A 9687-nucleotide genomic window follows, 5' to 3' on the forward strand; every position below is an offset into this window, starting at 1 on the left:
CATGTGAGGGGTTATAGTAGACTGAATTTGTATTAGCTTGGCCTTGGTGTTTTCCTCATCTTATGCGAGTACAACTAATTCCTTTTGTGTGTGAAGCATTGTAGCAAAATGCTTCTCACTTTGAGTTGGATCCTTTGGAAGCTACATGCTAGATACTTTAAGGTTCCTCTCCAAGCTCAATATCCTCTAGCTGGTCTATTGTGTGAAGTACAAGGAATCACAAGTTTGGAATACAATGAGAATATATTCTCAAGTACTGCTTTTACCTTCTCTATCTTCTTTGCTAGCTCTACTTGAGAAAGTGCCATCTCACCAGATATTTTCTAATTTACCTTCATCTGGAATTTCTTTTAGACGATTCAAGAAATTTGGCATTAGTGTCTAGGTCTTCATTCTATACTTGGTCCACTATGTTGGATAATTTCTCTATTATGGGCTTTGTCTCATTAGGCACTTGCAAGATGAATGCATCAAGAAAGATGTCCTTAATTTCTATCAATGCTTTCCTTTGCCTATACTCATTCCTGAGTATCTCTTGTTTCTTGTTCCTCTCTAGTGCCTCTTACACATCATTAATCTGATCAATATTCATAGTTTTATAGTCATACCTTGGAATGACTATCTCTTCATCAAGAGTAGGGTCTCCATAGTGAAGCACCCTTGCAACCTTGGTAGAGCCTAAGCCTAGAGCTGATATTTGAAGTGGTACTACACCAGTGCTTGGCTATTTTTTGTTCCTATAGGATTCCCTATTGTAGGAATGTTTATCAATGTTGGAATTGCCTCTTGTTCTTTCTCCTTAGGGCTCTCTTCCTTGTTTTCTTTAGTTCTTCCTTGATCAATAATTGTGACTTGAGGAGGTGCACCTTGTCCTTGTGCTGTAATGATAGAGGTATACTTCAGTGCTATTTTCTCCTTTGCTGGCTCCTTGGTAGTTGAAGTCACTGTGACTATAACTGTGGAATCAACCATAGCTGATGCATCTTGTGCTTCTTTCTCTTTTGGTTGTCCACTTGTAGCTATTGGAAATTTTAAAGGTGGTTCTTGTGGATTCACCTTCTCCATTGTTATCTTAGCTACAACTTTCTGAAGTTCCTCCACACTCACCAAAACTAGATTGGTACACATTTATGATTGTAAAGTAGTTTGGTGAAGGATATTTTTAAGATCCTCTATAGTCAATGGGTTGATGTTCTAACGAGAGTTGTCAGGAACATCCTTAACAATTATTGTCTCTACAGGTGTGGGTGTTACATGTGGAGGACTTGGTGGTGGCATTTGTGTGTCTTGCATACTCTGTTCCTGTTGCTGCTCCTTAGCAGCTGCCTTTTCACTCTCTTATGTGTCTTTCTCCACTGTAACTTCTTCATTGTCTTTCTTTGTTTCCTCCCCCTTATCATTGTCTTCTTCCTCTTTATTATTTCTACCCTCAAAGGGGTTTGCTTATCCTTCTTTCACTATAGATAGCCCATAAATCAATTTCCACATTTGTGTGGACTTCTTCACAACATCCTCAATTTTATTTTGCAATATGCCAAGGGCTCTATATTTGGGTGCAAATTTTCTCCCATGCTTTTTATTAGCCTTGCTTATTTGACCCTTTGTGAGTTCAGGCATCACACAAGCCAATGTTGACTCTCTTATTTTCTTCTCTATATTTATGCAATAATGCCATTTATTTTCTATAATAGAGTATAACTCCTTAGGCATAGTGTTATCAAGTTCAAGTGGAGTATTCTTGACCTTTGACATCATGGTGTATATTGATTCTTCCACCATACTTTGCTCCTCTCTTGTCAACTTATTGGAATCAATACCTTTGAGTCCTGACAAATCTGCATTATCTATAATTTTGTCACAAATGTTTTCCAAATTAGATTTAATGCTGTGACTTACCACTCTAAACTAGTTGTTAATATCAGACTCAATTCTCTCCTCATCTGACTTTGGAGGTGCCATATATTTTCTCCTTTGCTTCTTCTTTGTTGGTCCTCCCTGCTCTGTGGCTTTCTTCTATTCTTGTTCTTTGGCCACCTTTGTTGTAGCCCTTGTATCTACCCTAGTGGTAAGTTTTGTTGGGGTTGGCTTAGCTTTCTTCTTTCCTTTAAATTATGTAGCAGGTTGTTTCTGTGCTTTCCTCTTCTTGGGCTGTGGCTTAGGTGCTTCCTCTTCTTCCTTGACACCTTCTTGTTCGTTAGCATCTTCACCCATGCCTTGAGTTAGTGCTAGTGGTCCTTGCCCCTATTTCTCTTCATCTTCACCTTCCTGTTCATCATCTTCTTCTTCCTCTACTCCTATTGTGCCTTCTCCAAATTTAGCCTTAAGCTTTTTGACTAATTTGTCCTTTTTCTTGAGTGTAGAAGGAGTCTTCAATTCCATATCTAGTTTGGATCTTACTACATCATAAGTGCCAAAGTGTTGGGAACTTTTATCTACTTCTTCTGTAAGCAGTGTTGTAATTGCTACAAATGGCTCATCAATATTTATCTCATAACCAAGTGGCCTAAGCCATCTTACCCTTGGTATGGTTGCTTGGATGTAGGTGTAATCAATATCAACAAGAAAACAAATATCATTTATATGTTGCTCCATAAGTGAGACTGGAATCCTAAGACTTTATTTTGTTGATTTCTTGGAGTCTTCAAAATATCTGGTCATGATAGTCTCAAAATTGGCTCCCATTTGTTCTATGTATTCATTCACCTCAACTACTATAGACCTATCAGTTTCCCAGCTTATCTTTCCACAAGAAGGGAATTCATTTTGTACATAAAAGAATATACATATCAAAATTGCTCCAAATTTGCATTGGGCTCCCTTTGTTCTTCTTATAGCTTCAAAATCCTCATTGATTTTTTGTAATTGCAGTTCAACTAGATCATAAGTATGATCCTTTTTAACAAGTTTATAACTAACATCCACTACAATATAGGGAACACTGTCGAGTCTACTAGATTGGTAGAATTTTTGGGATATGACTCTGACAAAAAAATCAACAAGAGGATCCTTAATGGTATCAATGGTCATGGCTCTCTTATTCCACTTAGCTGCAATATTCTTCTCAATTGCTTCTTTGGAGTCACTCCTTAGGGTTTTAGGAAATTCTAGGGTTGGATACCCTATTATTCTATGAATAATCCTCTTTGATATTTTGACTGGCCCATCTTCTAACCAAAAACTACCATCATGTATCCTACTTAGCACAATTCTAATCCATTCAGTCTTAAACATGGTAGGAAAATCTAGGGCATGGGTTAAGCCCTTCTTCTCAATGATTTGGAACTCTTCTTTTGAGACTTCATTCTCGCACAATTTATCATATACTTCTTGGATTTTTATGTCTCCTATAGCACCAATTTTGTAGTTGTAGCATCTCCTAACATTTTGAACCATTATGACTTTAGGAAGAATTATGAACAAGGCTCTGACAGGGTCATTTTTATATGCAACTTCAGGGATAGGTCTAAAACTAGGTTGCTTAAATTCATTTAACACTAATTGAACTTCAAACAGCTCTTTTTCCTAGAGTTTTCTAGAACTAGAGGCCATTTGTGCAATCTAGGGTTTCAACACAAAGAAATTTTGAAACTACATAGCTCGACACAACTAACATGCCTTGAATTCGAAGAAAATATGTTGAATCTCTATTGAAATGTGCTCAAATGCTTCAAACTCTACTTGGAAATCATTATGCTCTCTTCTCATCTTTTGCTCTTTGCTCACAATGGCGAAAAATGATTCAAAATGTGATCGTATACCCTTATTTTATAGCATTTAATGCTTAGTACATTTATAGCTGTCTACTAAGCTCCTTAAGCAATTCTGCTTTAGTAGATTTCCATTATCTTTCCAACACTCAACATACACTGTAGTTTCCCTTACTTAGCTTCAATACAAATTTCCTTTCACTCGACATCCACTACTAACTCGACTACAACTAATGGTGAAAAATGATTCAAAATGTGATTGTATACCCTTATTTTATAGCATTTAATGCTTAGTACATTTATAGCTATCTACTCGGCTCCTTAAGCAATTATGCTTTACTAGATTTGCATTATCTTTTCAACACTCGACATACACTATAGTTTCCCTTACTCAGCTTCAATACAAATTTCCTTTCACTCGACATCCACTACTAACTCAGCTACAACTAATGGTGAAAAATGATTCAAAATGTGATCGTATACCCTTATTTTATAGCATTTAATGCTTAGTACATTTATAGCTGTCTACTCAGCTCCTTAAGCAATTATGCTTTACTAGATTTCCATTATCTTTCCAACACTCGACATACACTGTAGTTTCCCTTACTCAGCTTCAATACAAATTTCTTTTCACTCGACATCCACTACTAACTCGGCTACAACTAATTACTCGGCTTCTACTGACTTTGATAGACAACTTAGCATATACTAGGATTTTGTTGGGTATCTGAAGGCAACTTTCCTTACTCGACAACACTTGTAAAAACTTGAAGTTTTAAATTTTCATCTTTATTCATGTTGATCTCTCCTTTTCAGTACTAACTTGTCTTGGAACTAATGTATGATAAGGTATTGTATATCAGTTCCACATACCTTCTTTTTCTTAGTTGGTTGTAGTGTGACCACTTGAACCTTTAAGTGAAGTGATCCCTCCATTGGATGTGCTACTTCCATCTTTCCTTCTCCATGTTTTATTCATCTCTCCTCTGATGTGTTCAACATCTACCTTCACTTTTCCTTTGTTGAACTCTGAGTTGGGTGCCTTTGACATTGTTGGGCAATTTTTGTTGATATGGCTAGTCTTTAAACAACTGAAGCATGTAGTTTGACTCAACCATCTACTGTAGCTTCCACTAAAATGTGTTCTCATGCAATTTTCAAGGATGTGTCCATACTCTTGATAGTAGTGATAGCTTTTCCTAGTATTGTAGTCCCAAATGTAGTGATGTCCATGACTTTTGGTCTTTGCTAGTTAATTTGGTGTCCACATAGGCTTTGATCTACACTCAAAGGCTCTATGTCCATACCTCTTGCAATTTTAGTAGTGACCTTCAAATCTTGGTGTTCTGATGGTTCGATTCCTCCAGTCAGGTGTCTGATGTCCTTGCTTGTTGCACTTGTGACAGGGACCCATGTTTTTGGGTCTTTTACGCTGATTAGCATTCTTGCTCCTGCACACATTAGAGGTATGTCCATTTTCACCACAAAAATGACAAGTAGGTTTAGTAGTCTTACCTTTGTTACTTCTTTCTTCTATAGTCTTGGATGACTCTCCTTTCTTAGTGCTGGCATATCCTAATCCTAAAGTATCATTATTGGATCTTGGTGATTTTAGTAGCTATTTAAAGTACTTGATGGCTTCATTAGGTTTTTTGAAGCTCTCTACTATTTCCTTCTCTCTTCTCAAGTCATTTTGTAGTTGTTCAATTTGCATCTTCAGTGTGGAGATCTCAATGTCCTTGACATTCAACACATGATGTGCATTCATCATCTAGCTTAGGGTGTCTAGCTAGATATTGGAAATTATTGCAAGCTCAATTGACTTTTTCTCCAATTTGTTAGCAAGGTTTCTCTTGTCTTCTTCTATCAATCCTGATCTTCAATATCTCTTTTCTTCTATTCAATCACTTCATAAAGTGTCATGGCTTGAGATTCTTGTTTGATCTTGAGAGTTCTAATCTCTTTTGCTTGAGCTCTATTCTTCTCCATTAAGTCTTCTATTGCTACATCAAACTCCTTGGAATCTCCATTTACAAACACTGTTGAGGTCTCAATCTCCTTGTACTGTGTATCATTTTCAGCTATGGTAATCTCTCTTCTTCTCTTTACAGATTTCCTCAATTCTTCAGTGGCTTCTTCCAGAGAATGTAGAATTAGATATATCTTGATTTCTCGATTCTCTATTATCTTCCCAAGTTTGTAGATTTCTATTTCTAGATGTTTTTCTCTAAGCTTTAGGGCTTCTCCTTGTGAGATCTCAGGTCTAATACTAATTGTTGGAATTTATAAGTGGGAAGAATACTTCTAAGAGGGGCTTGGGGGGGGGGGGTGTGAATCAGAAGTACCAAGCTTTAACCTCTAAAACTTATTTAACTAAAATCAATCACATGCATCTAACACATCTAATCAACATGAAAGTAAAGACATGCATGAAAATAGATAACACAAGATTTGATCACCTAGAAACCCTCCAAAATGAGAAGGTAAAACTGGGGTGGGGATGACACCCACAACTTATCACTGCAGCAATATGTAAATTGTCAAGGTTACAAAGTTTGACCACCATCAATGGTCTACCCTATGAAAGACCTACCCTATTAAAGGCTCTACACCCTATTAAAAGTGACCTATCTAAAGGATGTAGAAACATTCACTTGGAATGTCACCCTATTAAATGATTTAACATCCTGTAAAGGATTTACAATATGGCCGCTAAACCAACCTATCATCATAGGATTTTCATTCTCTTAATATAATGGCTAGAAAGTATAGTAGAATGTATTGACCTAATGACTTACAATCTTCAATTGCTGATTCTAGATCCTTGTTCTGTCCAATCTAATGTAATCCCTCTTGATCTGATATAACTTTGCTTGAAGTGCTAATACTTTGTTTTGATCAACTTGATTCTGCAATGATGTTCCTCTTCTAAGTCTTTACACCCCTTAAAACTTTGCTAGCATTCTCTCCTTGCATTCCATACAATCCACATGACTCTATATGACATTGAATTATGGGGTTTCAACTTCCTTAAAATGTTTCAAGACTTAGGGTTAGGTATGAACTATGATTGAGATTCATCCATCTTTTCCTACTTAATTCTTTCCATTTTTTTGATTGGTTGCATGTTGATTGCATATGGAATGTAATAGATTCGATCTTATCTTTTAGATTCTTCAACATTCATCTTGAGTCAGCTCAAAAATGGTTTACATTTGAGTTTGTGAGGGCACACACTCTTATGTTGATTCTATGTTACTCGACACTTACTGATTGTTGATGCTTAGCACACATATGAATTCTATCTTGCTTGGCTCCTACAGTAACTCTATCTTTCTTGGCACCTATATACTTTACTTAGCACATATACTAGCTCAACATCAATTGTCACTCGATACTTGAAACTTGCTCAACACTTGAAACTTGCTCGACACTTGTTGAATTTTTGGCTCGGCACATACTATAGTTCAACATCTATATTATAATAGACATCAACTTAGAATTTTCTTAAGTGTGTTGACACTCGACTATCAAATCCAATCTGAGACCAACAGTAAGATATATGATACTGATAGAAAACTAATTGGAAAAGGTGATCAAACTAGAGGCAATCTATTCTACCTTGATATAGAGGATGCTACTTGTTTAGTTATAGAATTTGATGATGTGTGGCTATGACACAAGAGGTTATGTCATGTTAATTTTGATAACTTGGTTAGTATAAGTAACATGAGAAGAGACAAAGGTTTTCCTAAGTTGAAGAAGCTTGACAATATAATTTGTAAACAATGTCAGTTAGGAAAAATGACAAAGTGAAATTTTAAGAGTAAGATGCATACCTATAAAGGAATATTAGATATTGTTCATACTGACTTATGTGGACCAATTAAAGTGCAAACCTATAAAGGATATAAGTACATTATGTTTCTTGTTGATGATTATTCTAGAATGATGACTGCTATGTTTCTAAAATAGAAAGCTGATGCTCTCCAAATGTTTAAGTGGTACTTAAAAAGATTTGAGATGGAAATAGGTAAAAGATTGAAATATTTGAGATTTGACAAAGGAGGATAATTTACATCAAAAGAGTTTGAGATGTTTTGTAATGAGGAGGAATTAAAAGATATACATAACCCCTCCACAAAATGAAATTACTGAAAGGAGGAATAGATCTGTAATGGATTGTGCTAGGACACTCATGATGGAGAAAATTGTTGCTTTGAAATACTAGAGAGAAGTTGTAAGTACAATTTTCTATACCTTGAACCATGTACAAGTAAGAAAGGTACTCATTCAACACCTTTTGAACTACGGTATTCATACTTACTCAATGTAAACTATTTTAAGGTATTGAAAGAAAATGCTATATACTCAAAGATTTCAGCAATGGTAAACTAGATGCAAAAAGTGAAGGTATATTTCTTGGTTATTCCATAAGAAGTAAAGCTTATAACTATTTAAATACTAACACCAACAAAGTTTTGGAAAGTACAAATGTGAAATTTGATGAATATACAGAAGTATATGAGGTTGAACCTATGAAGGAACCAACAGAATACAAATCATTTGTATACTTTTATGAAGGTATGCGTACTAATTAAGATGTTGTAAATCAAGTTGCAAACTAACATCAAGTCTCAGTGACTACCGAGTCACATACTATGAATGCCGAGTTGCATTCAAGAATTGACCTACATTTAGGTGCTAAGTTATAGATGAAGTTGATGCACATTTTGATTTTGAGATTAGTGTATATGAAAGAGATGCTAAACTACCTGACAAAGAGGTACATAGTGATTTAAAAGTTGAGAGACCAAATGTAGAAGACAGAGTTGAACCAAGATTGTCTAAGTATGTCAAGAGACATCACCCTGGTGCACAAATCATTGGAGATAAAAAAACTAGACCAATGAAAAGGAACAAGTTGAGAAATGATACATGTTTGCTGAGCATGCAAGAACCTAAAATAGTGAAAGATGCCTTAGAAGATGTGAACTGGAGCAAAGAAATGGAAGAAGAGATTGAAAAAATTAAGAAAAATAAGACATGGACTCTAGTTCCTAGACCATAAGACAAGAATGTGATTGGTACCAAGTGGGTCTACAGAAACAAGTTAGATAAAAATGGTGAAGTGATAAGGAATTAGAAAACACTAGTCTGCAAAGGATGTGCACAAGAAGAAGGGATAGACTATGTAGAGACATTTGCCCCTATTTCAAGAATGGAAGAAGTAAGAACTTTGCTTCCTTACTCTACATACAATTGTTTCAAAGTTTATCAAATAGATGTTAAGTCTATATTTCTAAATGGTATATTGGCGGAAGAGATTTATATAGAACAACTAGAAGGATTTTTTGATGCTAACAACAAAAACATGGTATGTAGACTACATAAAAATCTTTATGGTTTGAAATAAGCACCAAGAGCATGGTATGAAAGGCTTCATAATTATCTTCTAAAGATTGGATTTGAGAGGACTGATGATAAAAAAACAATTTGTACTTAAAGACAGAGAAAGAAATTTTTTTATTTGAAAATTTTGTTGATGATATCATATTTGGAGGTCAAGATACTTTATGTAATGCTTTTTCAAATGAAATGAAAAAAGAATTTGAGATGTCTATGTTTGGAGAGATCAAGTTCTTTGTGGTTTTGCAAGTACATTTGATGAAATATGGTATATATATCACTTAGTCAAAGTATGTAAAGGAGGTACTAAAAGCTTTAGGACTGAATGATTTCAAGCTAGTAAGTAAACCTATGGTGATATGACATAAATTGTCAAAGAATGATGATTCAATTGAGGTGAATCAAACATTATATAGGTCTATGATTGGAAAATTACAATGTATAGGGATAGTTGCAAGATTCTCTACTGATGGTTATTAAGAGAATAATGAGATATCTAAAGGAATAGAGGACTATGGTCTATACTACAATAAAAATGAGAAATTTGAATTGAGAGCCTATACTAATGCTG

Source organism: Cupressus sempervirens, chromosome 10 (assembly GCF_028749045.1).
Source record: "Cupressus sempervirens isolate cs-2001-9-10 chromosome 10, ASM2874904v1, whole genome shotgun sequence".
In the NCBI taxonomy this organism is placed as follows: domain Eukaryota; kingdom Viridiplantae; phylum Streptophyta; class Pinopsida; order Cupressales; family Cupressaceae; genus Cupressus; species Cupressus sempervirens.